General features: G+C 45.0%; 1 long non-coding RNA gene across 2 annotated transcripts in view; it reads right to left on the bottom strand.

Moving 5' to 3' along the window:
* Positions 1 to 258: 258 nt before the first annotated feature.
* The window catches only part of LOC119920236, a 74,560-nt gene continuing 60,545 nt past the window's right edge, over positions 259 to 14,273 (bottom strand). The window contains exons 5-6 of one of the 2 annotated variants that reach the window (XR_005448005.1): positions 3,560 to 3,698; positions 259 to 432 (exon numbers count right to left, since the gene is read on the bottom strand). This is a non-coding gene — a long non-coding RNA (uncharacterized LOC119920236). Of the gene's footprint in view, positions 433 to 1,040; positions 1,129 to 3,559; positions 3,699 to 14,273 lie in introns of those variants that run through there. The other variant, XR_005447999.1, reaches the window with a different exon arrangement.

The following is a 14,273-nucleotide window of genomic DNA, read 5'->3' on the forward strand; positions in this document are numbered from 1 at the left end:
CAGGGACTGTGTCCAACCAGCTTAACTTGCACCTACCCTAGCACTTATAACAGTGCTTAACAAGTACCATAATTATCATTATCATTATTATTAATAATAATATGAAGAAAATAAATGATGAAAAATCAGATTCACGGTTCCACCCAGTTACAGAACCACTGGGAAACAGGCTTAAGAGAAGTTCACCCTGGGGGCCACTGACTGGGATGTCCTGGTGACCTAGCATCCCAACATTGTCCTCTGAAGACTTACCGGAACATAATACCTGCTGAGAATTACCAGATCATGGCTCTTGGGTTTCTGGCGTTCCAGGATTCATCTTGTATTAAATGGAGCTAGCTTCTGATAGTAAGCAAGAAAAGGTGTCACCTCAGGGAGGGAACAAGGCAGGAGCAGCAACCGGTCTCTTGACCTACTCAAGATGGCCACCACCTAGAAGGTTAACAAGATGGCACCCTTAATATACATTGTAAAGTTGGTCACCCCACAAGTTCAGCCTCCTCGATGCTCCGCCCAGATCCCTCTGATATTGTGCATGAGTGACAGCCACCTGTTTCATTTTTATGGTGATCCTCCTTCCCCCCTTTAATGTCCCTCCAGCAATAAAACTGTTTTGCCCGAGGATTGTTTTTCAATTTTGATTTCCATTGTTTCAATCCCGCTTCTCTCCCACCTCCCTGGCCCAGAGGCTCTGCTAGCTGGGGGAAGGGTGTGATGGTGCAGAGCTGGAGAGATGGACGATGGTGGATGGTGAAGATGCAGCACAGCTTAGTGGCTAGACCACGGGCCTGGGAGTCGCAAGGTTCTGGGTTCTAATCCTGACTCCACCACAAATCTGCTGTGTGGCCTTGGCCATGTCCCTTAACTTCTCCTAGCTTCTGTTCCCTCATCTGTAAAATGGGGATTAAGACTGTGCGCCCCTTGTGGGACAAGGACTGTGTCCAGATACAGTAACCTGTATCTACTATCTACTCAGCGCTTAGAACAGTGCTTGGCATGTAGTAAGTGCTTAACAAGTAAAATAATAATAATGATAATTACCGTTATTATTAAGGGAAGCAGGGAGCATAGTGCTTGAGCAGTGTAGGGTCAGTCAGACCACCTCGGTGAGCCAAAGGATATGTAGGCCTGTGAGGGAGACAGTAGCCATTTTCCATCTCTTCCCAGTTCTGGAAGAAGCCTCTTCGAACCATCCCAGCTCTTTCCTGAGAGTGCGGTTTCAAATCACCAGTCTCAGAGAGTGGGCAACCCTGGCCGGGGCCCGCTACTGGAGGAAGGGTGGGGTATTGGGCTAAAGCAATGGTAGTGGCCGGCAGAGGGTTGTACTAGTCCATACCCACACCCATCCACTCTCAGATGCAACACAGAGTCTGCTGTAGGGGAGGGACATCTCCCCTACTCCAAGGGGTGCCAGCCCTGCCAGGCCAGCCGGGACAACTTGTGGGGCAGAGAGGAACCGGGGGGGTGTCCCCACTGTGGGGAGCCAGAACAGATGCTCTGAGGCAGGGGAGGGAGAGATCTGGAGATCTAGAACAGGGTCTTTACCTCATCTGATGTTGCCTATGACATGCCAATTATCCATCCTGTAGGGAAGGTTTTAATTTCTCCCATGGCCAATCATTTATCACCCTCCCTCCCACTGTTTGAGTAAACAACTCCCTCTGAGTCCGAGCAATGCTTAGAAGCTTTGCAAAACAAGCCTTTAAAAACATTAGAAGAGGCTGTTTGCTCTCAACATCAATCCAACCCGGCGCCTACTGAGAACTGCACAGACAGCGTCCATCCATCCAGCATCTACTGCTTTTTTTTTCTTCTTTTATTTCTGACATTTACCAAGCATGTACCATGAGCTAGAGCTCCAATAAGCCAAGAGGGATGGAGTCACTTGGCGGTCACTAAACTGCTGTTGAAGGGTGCTGGGGTGAGAGAGAAGCAGCATTGTATAGTGGATAGAGCACAGGCCTAGGAGTCAGAAGAACCTGGGTTCTAATCCCGGCTCCACCACTTGTCTGCTGTGTGGCCTTGGGAAAGTCACTTCACATCTCTGGGCCTCAGTTACCTCATCTGTAAAATGGGGATTGAGATTGTGAGCGCCACATGGGACAGGGACTGTGTCCAATCTGATTTGCTTGTATCCACTCCAGCACTTAGTACAGTGTCTGGCACATAGTAAGCACTTAACAAATACCACAATTATTATTATTATTATTATCAGAGAGAGGGTGACCACTGTGACTGACAGTTGTCCCCATTGGAAGACTTGGCCCTATGGGGTACCTGTCATGACATCATTGATAGGGGAGCCCCCACTTGACTAATCGGACCTAGAAAGGGCAGGGACTAAAGGCACTCCTAGCTGGTGCTTTAGCCCCAGAAGGAGGTCTGAAATGGTCTGAGAAGCAGCGTGGCCTAGTGGATAGAGCACTGGCCTGGGAGTCAGAAGGTCCTGGGTTCTAATCCTGGTTCAGCCACTTGTCTACTCTGTTATCTTGGGCAAATCACTTCACTTCCCTGTGCCTCAGTTACTTCATCTGAAAATGGGGATTGGGGATTAAGATGCATTCATTCATTCAATTGTATTTCTTGAGCGCTTTCTGTGTGCAGAACACTGTACTAAGCACTTGGGAGAATACAATATAACAATAAACAGACACATTCCTAGCCTATTGTGAGACCCATGTGGGACATGGACTGTGTCCAACCTAATTACTTTGTATCTACCCCAACACTTAGAACACTGCCTGGTACATAGTAAGCGCTTAATAAATGCCATTTTAAAAAAAAGGTCTAGGCTGATGTGGTAGGGAATGTAATCCAGTGCTTAGAACAGTGCTTGGCACATAGTAAGGTGCTTAACAAATACCATCATCATCATTGCAGGTGCTGGATGAAGACAGAACTTCCACTGCAGTTCTGCCAGAACCAGGATGTACCTGTTGGTGGTGAGAAACATCCCACTGACACATTTCTGGTCTGATGTCATCATGTTGGATTCCATGCATGACATGATATAATCTTGTCATGTGTTCCACAGAGGGGAGGACACTTTGAATTTTTGCCTCAGGAAGGCCCACTGTCTAAAGCTGGCCTTGATTTTCAGTAAAAGAAAATTGTAGCCACTGGTTGGGTATCGGCTTTTCTCAGATTAAACCCATTGTAAAACCTAGAATGGACATGGCTCAGATTGGGGGAAAGCATGGGATGGATGTCATTGAGGGTTGGTGAAGAAGAGAAATACAAGGTCAGGCTAAGGCCTCCTTGAAAGATTGCAACTTTTATGCTTTCCTCCTTGGTTAAAGTACTTTGGCAGACATTCAGCAAAGGTTAATAAAAGTTAAATAAATAAAATGGTGCCATGGTGCTTAGATACTTAATCATTTCATTAAGCATTCTATTGTGTCCAGGTGTTTTGCCAAGTTTAGTACTGGTTATGGCTTCATCTATTTCCTGGTTGCCTCAATGGGGAAATAAGCCAGGGGTCCCTGGAATGTTTTCTCCCCTCTCCCTCACCATCTACACACACACACACACACACACACACACACACGCACGCACATACCATTTCAGATGTCCTTCTTCTGAGTCAATTGAGAGAACCAAGTCCAGCCAAGTCAGTTGATCTGCTTTAACCTTCGCTGTTTTCACACAGTATACGGTCTCATCTTTCAATCAGTCTTTGATCTTGATGCATTTCCAACCTTAAAGGAATTGTTGGGGGGGGGGGGGGGAGAAAAAAAAGATTTTGAGCATGTTACTCCAACTTGGCAGTGCTTCAGAGCACAGCTTGGATGTTGGAATGGGCAGAACTTTGTGGTTGTTTTTCCCCTTGCTAAATTTTTCGTTAAGTTTACTGAGGAAGAGGGTTTGGCCTGGCCTCTCTGTCATCTTGAAATCGTCCAGTTTATCCAGAGCCAAGACCAGGCTCTGTAGGGGCTCTAGACTAACTAACCAATGGAGTCGTGTTTAAGCCTGGAAATGAGGCCGTTAGCTAGAGGAAAATCAGGGATGGTGCTTTTCTGCTGGGGAAACCTGCAAAAGGAATCTTAACTAAAAGAAGGATTCATTAAATCAATCAATTGTATTTACTGAGAGCACTTACTGTGTGCAGAGCCCTGTATTAAGTACTTGGAAGAGTACAATACAACAGAGTTAGCAGAGATGTTCCCTGCCCACAATTAACATACTGAAGTAGTACGGCCTAGTGGATAGGGCACAGGACTGGGAGTCAGAAGGATCTGGGTTCTAATCCCAGTTCTGCCATTTGTCTGCTCTGTGACCTTGGGCAAATCACTTCACTTCTCTGGGCCTCAGTTACCTCATCTGTAAAATAGGGATTAAGACTGGGCACCCCATGTGGGACGGGGACTGTGTCCAACCTGAATAATTTGTATCCAGCCCAGTGCTTAGAACAGTGCACAGAGTAAGCACTTAACAAATACCATAAAAAAACCCTTAAATTCCAAAGGACTGTAACATACACTTTTATACCACAGAATCTGTGCTGTGAAAGTATGGGTTTGGCTCTGATAGGTTTTTCAGATAGGTTTCTGTTTCCTGGTTACTCCAACACAGCCTGGAACATTGTCTCAGAGGTTTCAAACACACTATTTAATCCAGCACAGAGGCAGTCCCTGGGTCAAGGGGTGATGCTAAACAGTTTTCTAAAAATTTTTCAGAACAACAGCCAAGCCAGTCTGCCACCAACCCATCTGCATTTGTATCTGTGTCATATTTGCAAACATATGCATATGTGGTATTGATTGACATGTCAGTCCATCTTTTTCTCCCCCTTTAGATCAAAAACTCCTCCAAGATAAGACACCATCTCCTTGCTAGGTAACCTCCGCAGGGTTGAGCTCGAAAGGTGCTCGATAAGTGTTGGTTGTCAGTGATGGTGACTGCAGACCTTGGCTCCAAGAGACTGTCCTGTGACCTTGTCAGATGCTCCCCCTTAAAAGAATACAATCGCGAGGTACCTTGAAAACCTTCCAATGTAGGTGGGTGCTTCAAAATACTTCTCTGATCAGCTGCAAACATGAGACCATGCTTAACAAACCACACTGTTCCATGTGAACGCTATTCAGTACGGTTGGCAGGAGAACAAGCCTGAGACACGCTGGTGATTATTTTTAATTGGATGGGCCTCATGGCTCTACCAAAAAATCAATGTCTTTATGATTTGCATGTGGATGCACTGATCCGTCTCCGGCCCTTGCACTGGCCTCCAAGCTGAACGATGTCAGATCTCATTTTAAAAAGGAAACTATTTGGATGTGCATTCTTTCCTTTTGCGTGAAGAGCCAGATGTAGGAAACAGCCAACTATGGGTTGTCATGAACAGCAATTTAGGGTCTCTAATGGTGCAATGCCCAAATGACATGGCATGTCAGAAGTCTGTCACTGGGCCACGACTCCTGAAAATTCTATCTCTCCTTCTAGAACACATTAAGGGCTGCCTCTGGGGTCAAAACTGGGGTAAATGCCCCCAGACCATGCTTCACAGGGTCTCCCTCCCTACCCCAGGCACTGGGATCAGCTTGTGTGAGACGTCATATACTATGGCTGGGTCCTGGGATTATTGTGTGACCATCCTGACCAGTAAGAGGGGCAGGGCAATGATGCTCCATTCCTTCTAGGAAGGCTTCCCTTGCCTTAAATCCCTCACCTTCCTCAATCATGCCCATGAGACATTTCTGTGGGAGGGGGTCCCACACTGGCCTTTTCCTAATAACTGTGGTATTTGTTAAATGCTTACTATGTGTCAAGCAGTATATACTAAACTTCAGGGTAGATGTGAGATAATCAGGTCCTACATGAGGCTCGCAGTCAAAGTAAGAGGTATTGGATCCCCATTTTTCCAGAGGTAACGGAGGCATAGAGAAGTTGAGTGACTTGTCCAACGTCACAGAGCAGACAAGTAGCAGGGCTGGGATTAGAATCCAAGTCCTCTGACTCCCAGGCCTGTGCTCTTTCCACTAGGCCACACTGCCTTGCCTGAGCTCTGCCCCACCTCCCACATACATGTACTTGCCCAGATTGACTTTTCAGCCCTGCCAAAAGAGTAGCCCACCCAGAGAGTTTCCCATACCCACCTTATGTTTTGGCCAGGGTAGTAGACAGGGAATGAGGTAATGCCTTTGATGTGGCTCATGAAAAATAATTCCTACTGAGTGAAAAACATTTTTGGATGTGTCATTTCCCAACTTTGTCCCAAGTTGGGCCAAGGCTGGTAAATTACTATGCTTCCCTTGATTGCTAGGTTCCTATCCAGTTCTAAAAGTCCAATATTCCAGATGATCGGAGTAAAAGCAACCTAGAAATGGGAAATACTGATCTCACTCTACCAAGGGAACTCCTTTTCTCATCATGTCTCACTGTCAACTCTCCTGACTCTGACTCCTTGCTCACGTTCCTCTTCCTGCCTGGAACTGTTTCACTCCTTCAAATCTGCCAGACCACAGCTCAGCAAATCTTCAAAACCATTTTTTAAAATGATATTTGTTAAGCGTCTACTATATATCAAGCACCATTCTCTATGCTGCGTAGATACAAGTTTTTTGGGATTGACACAGTCCCTGACCCACATGGGGCTCACAGTCTAAGTAGGAGAGTGGAAGATTTAATTCCCATTTTCCATATGAGGTAACTGAGGAACAGTGAAGTGACTTGCCCAAGATCACACAAGTGGCAGAGCTGGAATTAGAACCCAGGTCCTCTGACTCCCCGGCCCGTGGTCTTTTCACTAGGCCATGATTTTTCCATAAATCCATCTAAATCCCACCTTCCCCATTTCATTTCCATCATCCCAGATCTGCCAACCCAAAAGACACCCATAGCACCTATAGACTACCATCCAGAGAATTCAACTGCACATGTCGATCTAAGTAGTCTTTCTATTAATCTATTCATTTATTAACCCAGTTCAACTCTCCATAATCCCATTATTGCCTACTGAATCCTTGTACTCCCTTCAGCTCCCATAATTTATTAATAACTCATGCCTGCCGTGCTTTCCCACTGGACCATAAGCTCTTTGAGAGCAAGGATCTATCTTTTGCTTCTCTGTACATGCATGCATATGGAAGGTGTACTGATTGACTGAGGAACATGCTTGGATTTAAATAAGTAAATCATTATTAATTAGCAACTAAATAGTCAATTAACCCATTCATTTATATTAATATCTGTCTCATTAATTAATTAATTAATTATTAATATAAGCTCATTGTGGTTGTATTGTAATTATTATTATTATTATAATGGTATTTGTTAAGCACTTACCATGTGCCAAGCACTGTTCTAAGCTCTGGGGTAGGTACAAGGTAATCAGGTTGTCCCACGTGGGGCTCACACTCTTAATCCCCATTTTACAGATGAGGTAACTGAGGCACAGATAAGTGAAGTGACTTGCCCAAAGTCACACAGCTGATAAGTGGTGTAGCCTGGATAAGAACCCATGACCTCTGACTCCCAAGCCCATGCTCTTTCCAGTAAGCCACGCTGCTTAGTGCTCTGCACACAGTAAGTGCTCAATAAATATAATTGGATGAATTAAAAAGTCACCTAGCCCTACACTTTCCCCATTTTAAATAGAATCTAAACTGAAAAAAGTACTTACAGAGAAAGAGATTTCATTACTTTTCACAGCATCCCATTTCCAAGTTCAACAATTCTGGTTGCCAGGGAGTTCTTCGTTAGGCAGAGGCACATACTCAAAGTAGATAGCCAGAGAATGGGAAACATCTTTGCTCTGAACCAAACCCAAAATTCTCAGCTCACTCATCTCTGTCTCCCATCCAAGTTGTGTTGCATATTGCTTTCTGTATGTTAGTTGATTGCCCAGAAACTGAATAAAACTCAAACATTTCCACTTTCCCTGGAGAATCTCATTCAGAAGAGTAGTATGCAGAGTTCAGATTGAATATTTTTGACAGTTGCAGATAGAAAGTGTGAAAAACACAAGAATTTAGTGAGCTAGCAATCGTCATTTGTTGCACTGGATTTTCAAGAGTTTCAAGGATCTCCCCTCTCCTCCCTGGCCCCTCCACCCAGATACACAGCTCAGGAGTCCTGGGGACTACTTTGGAATTTTCCTTCCCAAAACAGAAGGAAGAAATCCCTAGACATATAGCTGAGGCTGGATACTTTTCTTCTTGGCGCCTCCAAAATATCAACATCTGGCAACAAACATCTTGGAGGAAATCAAGATATTCATAATTTGCATTCGAAGAGCAAGTTTCAAACATATGACAATCATCAAAGCCATTACTGGGAAAGACCTGGGTTCAACCAGCCCAGAATATTAATGATGATGGTAATGTGTTAAATGCTTAATGTGTGTCAGGCACTATTTTAAGCGCTGGGAGAAGATACAAGTTCATCAGGTTAGACACAGTCCATTTTCCACGTGGGGTTCACAGCATTAATCCCCATTTTACTGTTGAGGGAACTGAGGCACAGAGCAGTTAAATGACTTTCCCAAGGTCACACAGCTATCACGTGGCGAAGCAGGATTAGAACTCAGGTCCTTATGGATCCCTAGGCCCATGTTCTATCCATGAGACCAAGCTGCTTCTAGATTTGTCACCTCTGCTTCTCACCGACTCTAACTCACTGTACTCTTTGAGCCCCACTGGGATGTGCCTGGTAGCAAGGAGAATGTGAGAAGCCATGAGCAGTGTATTTTTTCCTTTACACAGGTTCATAGTCAATCAATCAATCAATCGTATTTATTGAGAGCTTACTGTGTGCAGAGCACTGTACTAAGCGCTTGGGAAGTACAAGTTGGCAACATATAGAGATGGTCCCTACCCAACAGTGGGCTCACAGTCTAGAAGGGGGAGACAGAGAACAAAACAAAACATATTAACAAAATAAAATAAATAGAATAGATATGTACAAGTAAAATAAATAGAGTAATAAATACGTACAAACATATATACATATATACAGGAGCTGTGGGGAAGGGAAGGAGGTAAGGCGGGGGGGTGGAGAGGGGGAGAAGGGGGAGAGGAAGGACGGGGCTCAGTCTGGGAAGGCCTCCTGGAGGAGGTGAGCTCACAGTAGGGCCTTGAAGGGAGGAAGAGAGCTAGCTTGGTGGATGTGGGGAGGGAGGGCATTCCAGGCCAGGGGGATGATGTGGGCCCGGGGTCGACGGCGGGACAGGCGAGAACGAGGCACAGTGAGGAGATTAGTGGCAGAGGAGTGGAGGGTGCAGGCTGGGCTGTAGAAGGAGAGAAGGGAGGTAAGGTAGGAGGGGGCGAGGTGATGGAGAGCCTTGAAGCCGAGGGTGAGGAGTTTCTGCCTGATGCATAGGTTGATTGGTAGCCACTGGAGAGTTTTGAGGAGGGGATTAACATGCCCAGAGTGTTTCTGGACAAAGATAATCCGGGCAGCGGTGTGAAGTATGGATTGAAGTGGGGAGAGACAGGAGGATGGGAGATCGGAGAGGAGGCTGATACAGTAGTCCAGACGAGATAGGATGAGAGTTTGAACGAGCAGGGTAGCGGTTTGGATGGAGAGGAAAGGGCGGATCTTGGCAATGTTGTGGAGTTGAGACTGGCAGATTTTGGTGACGGCTTGGGGGGTGAACGAGAGAGCAGAGTCGAGGATGACACCAAGGTTGCGGGCTTGTGAGACGGGAAGGATGGTAGTGCCGTCAACAGTGATGGGAAAGTCAGGGAGAGGGCAGGGTTTGGGAGGGAAGACAAGGAGTTCAGTCTTGGACCACCAATTTAGTCCATCCGCTGATCCAGGCAGTTTTAATTGCTCCTTCTGGAGAGTGTCACTTTAGGTTCTCCCTCCTCCATGCCGCTCTCCTTGGCCCATCAAAGCGCTTGACTGAAGTCCTCATTAAGCACTTGGGAGAGCACAACAGAATTCGCAGAAACATTCCCTGCCCATAGCAAACTTAATAAATATCACTGATTGATTGATTGGGAAGTTGGTTCTGATGAGGACTCAGGTATTTCTCTGGCAGGACCCCTAGCCCCACACCCCCTCCCACCCTCTGCAAGCCAAAGCCCCACAACATCAACACCCATTTGAAATCTCGGCTCTCACTAGCAGGTTTCTCTGCTGAGCCTTGTGAGCGTATTTTTGAAATGGCTTTTCTTTTCCGGGGAGTCACTCAACTTGAGATGCTCTTTTGCCTTATACCTTCTGTTTCCTTCCCCCTCCAGACCCTGAAGGGAAAACCTGTTCCTGGATCGCAGAGGGACATGGGAGGCTTAGATTTATAATTTTTTTTTAAGGTATTTGTTAAGCATTTACTATGTGCCAGGCAATGTACTAAGCACTGGGGTAAATAAAACTCGATCATGTTGGACGCAGTCCCTGTCCCACACTGGGTTCACAGTCAATCTCCATTTTACAGATGAGGGGACTGAGGCATAATCCTAACGTCTAAGGAGCAAGGTTTATCTGGTAATTTTTTTTTAATAGTATTTGTTAGGCACTTACCCTGTGCCATGCACTATACTAAGCACTAGGGTAGACACAAGCCAATCAGGTTGGACACAGTCCATCTCCCACATGGGGCTCACAGTCTTAATCCCCATCTTACAGATGAGGTAACCGAGGCACAGAAGTGAAGTGACTTGCCCAAGGACACACAGCATATGAGCGGTTGCCTCTGATGGTGACAAAAGGATGTTCTGATGGTTGGTTTCCCCGTCATCAAATGTAATGATTAGGAATGGACCATCTAACATTACTAACTTTTCCTTCTAATAACCCATCATTAACCTTTCTATAACTCATTAAGGACTTCTCTTCCATGAGCTAGCCAAACTTGTCCTGAATCTATTGGTTCTGCCCGATTAACTTCCTGACAATTCTTATCACCTACTGTATTTCCTTTTGTTTGTCTTGAAGCTACTACTTCCTTCAACTACTTGGTAGTGGGGAAGGGCGGGGGTGGAGGAAGAGAGGGGTGTGAACAATTTGGGTTAATCAAATCGATACCCTTTATAATTCTGTAGTTTTTAATCATGGCCCTTTTGCATTTTAACAGAACAGATACTGTTGAGAAGACATACTGGACTTTTCAGCTCTTCTCTGAAATACCAGAAATCCTTGACATCTTACACTACAGCCTTGACTACCAACTTATTGCACTCTCAGAAACAGTTTGTACAGGGCTCTGCACAGAGTACAGGGCTCAATAAGTGCTCTGGATTGACTACTGGAGAGGCCATACTTGCTCTGGATGAAATGTCACTTAACATCTCTGTGCCTCAGTTACCATATGGAAATTAAGGCTGCAAACCTTAAGTGAGACATAGACTGTTCCAGCCTGATTAGCTTGTATCTATCCCAGTGCTTAGTTCAGTGCCTGGCACATAGTAAGCATTTAAGAAACACCTTAACCAATGTTAATCTAGTCTTTAATTTTCTCAGGCACATAAACTACACCTCTTTCAAAACACTGCCTTTCTGTGAAGATTTAGTGTTCCCCCTCCCCTGGCCCCCAGTACAGAAGTGCATTACTTTTTGAAAACATTGAAGGAAATCTTCCAAGGCTTAGAAGCTGCTTTGGATTCATTCAGGCATTTAAAGAAGGTAGTTCCCACCACCAGTTCAAATACTAAATGTGTATTTAGATATCTCATGTAGCTTGAATGAGATTTTTCAAATTTGGCCCAGGTCTGTAGAAGTTAAAACCCAGTGTGACCTGTGTTAAGGTTGGAAAAACAAAGTTAGGAGGTGACATGAAGAGGTAGCCCAGCCTTATGGTTATAACACACAGAACCAGAACTCCTATTTCTATTCCTGTGTTCCCAGAACAAAGTCCCCCTAACCTTCATTGCAAGTCTCCTTGTCTCCAGCCCATACGTTACTCTGAAACCCAGATCATTTTTCTAAAACATTGTTCTTCACATGTTTCCTTGTACTTCAAAAGCCTCCACGATTGCTTATTCCTCTCAGCATCAAACATTGGCTTAAAGGCTAGTCTTCTAGACTGTTTGCTCACTGTGGGCAGGGAATGTATCTACCAACTCTGTTGTACTATACTCTTCCAAAAACAAAGTACAGTGCCCTGCACACAAGCGGTCAATGAATACCATTGATTCATTGATTTAAGGCACTCAGTCAGCTCTCTCTTCCCTACATATCCCCACTCTTCTTGCTCCAAGCCCCAGCCTGCACATTTACCTAGTCTCGAGCCAAGATTCTCATCCCTCATGCCACCAACCTCTTGACCATGCCCTCCCTTCTTCCTGGAATTTCTTCCTCCACAACTGGCAGAGCATTGCTCTCCCCACCTTCTAAGTCCTTCTGAAATCACACCTCCTCCAGGAAGCCATCCCTGATTAATCTCTCATATACCCACCCTCTATTCTGCCTACTTCAGCACTTCCAGATCACCTAATCACCTGTGTTCCAACCACCCTTCCCAGTAGCACTTATAAACTCTGTTGCTTTCCTCGACCTTGTAATATATATTAGTATCTCTCTTCTCTGCTAGGCTGGAAACTCTGCGAGGGCAGGGAATAGGTCTACTAATTTCATTGTAGTCTCCCAAATACTTAGGTCAGAGTAAGTGCTTGACAAATCCTTTTTATGGATTAACTTCATGATGCCTGTTTTTCTATTGGGAAAACATTCATCAAACTTGCTCTGGAATGTTTCTGGTAGCCCTTGTGTTCCCCCACTTCCCTTAAAACCTATACCTGCTTCCTACTGCCAATTCTGGCTTAGAGGATCAGAGTCAATTATTGTGCATTGATAATAGAAAGAAGGGAGAAAAATCAAGAAATGGCCATCTCAGGGGTTTGCAACAATACATTGAAAACTGATTTCAACCAGGGGTGGCAAATGATCTGTAATTGAAACTTAAATCTCAGATAGACTCAAGATTGTCCTTCTGAATACCCAGAATCTTCTGAATCTTCAGAATCTTCTAAATGAAGATTGTGTTGCCAATATGTACTTCCCAAGCACTTAGTACAGTGCTCTGCACATAGTAAGCGCTCAATAAATACGATTGATTGATTGATTGATTGTCACCATTCTGCTCCACAACTATTCCATATGTCTCAATTAGGCTCTTCCCAAACCCTAATGATGACGGTCATATTAATAACTGCACCTACCATGCCTAATAAATTTGTGTAAAAGCAGCCCCTAGTTTGTAGGTCCTATTTTAAGTACAAGTGAGGATTGGAGCCTGAACTAAAGGCAACCACCTAAATCCAGCTCTGAATCATTTGAACACTCCCTGAACTCCAATCCACCATCCCAGCAGTTCCCTTTGAGTCCTGCATCCCTGGAGTGCTTCGTTATGCTTCATTCACAAGCCTCGCAGTGCCACACTTTTGTGCTGCACTTTCATCTCATCCCCTTGGCTGCTGAATAGCACACCAGGACAATTTCCAGAATGTCGATCTTTCCAGGATGCACAGAGAATGGTGTGGCACTAAATAGTTGCTAAGCTTCCAGTCCTCCTTCTTGAGAACTGTGGAAGTGCAGTGATCTAGCCTGTAAGCCCATTGTGGGCCAGGATTGTTTCTCTTTATTGCTCTATTGTACTTTCCAAGTGCTTAGTAATAATGATGGTATTTGTTAAGTGCTTACTATGTGCCACGCACTGTTCTAAGCACTGGGATAGATACAAGGTAATCAGGTTGTCCTACCTGTGGCTCACAGTCTTAATCTCTATTTTACAGGTGAGATAACAGGCCCAGAGAATAATGATAATAATAATAATAACAACTGTGGTATTTGTTAAGTGCTTACTATGTGCCAAGCACTGTACTAAGCACTGGGGTAGATACAGAGTAATCAGGTTATCCCATGTGGGGTTTACAGTCCTAATCCCCATTTTACAGATGAGGTAACTGAGGCCCAGAGAAGTTAAGTGACTTGCCCAAAGTCACACAGCTGACAAATGGTGGAGGTGGGATTAGAACCCATGACCTCTGACTCCCTACCCCACACTCTTGCCACTAAACCAGAGAAGTTACGTGACTTGCCCAAAGTCACACAGCTGACAAGTGGAGGAGCCAGGATTAGAACCCACAACCTTCTGACTCCCAGACCCATACTCTGTCCACTACGCCATGCTGCTTCACATGCTCTGCACAGTACAGTGCTCTGCACATAGTAAGTGCTTAATAAATACCATTGATTGAATGAATGGTCTAGGCCTTGCATTAGTCTTTTTTCATCTAGACTGTGAGCCCATTGTTGGATAGGGACCGTCTTTATGTGTTGCTGACTTGTACTTCCCAAGCGCTTAGTGCAGTGCTCTGCACACAATAAGCACTCAA

This window comes from Tachyglossus aculeatus, chromosome 2, assembly GCF_015852505.1.
Source record: "Tachyglossus aculeatus isolate mTacAcu1 chromosome 2, mTacAcu1.pri, whole genome shotgun sequence".
Classification (NCBI taxonomy): Eukaryota; Metazoa; Chordata; class Mammalia; order Monotremata; family Tachyglossidae; genus Tachyglossus; species Tachyglossus aculeatus.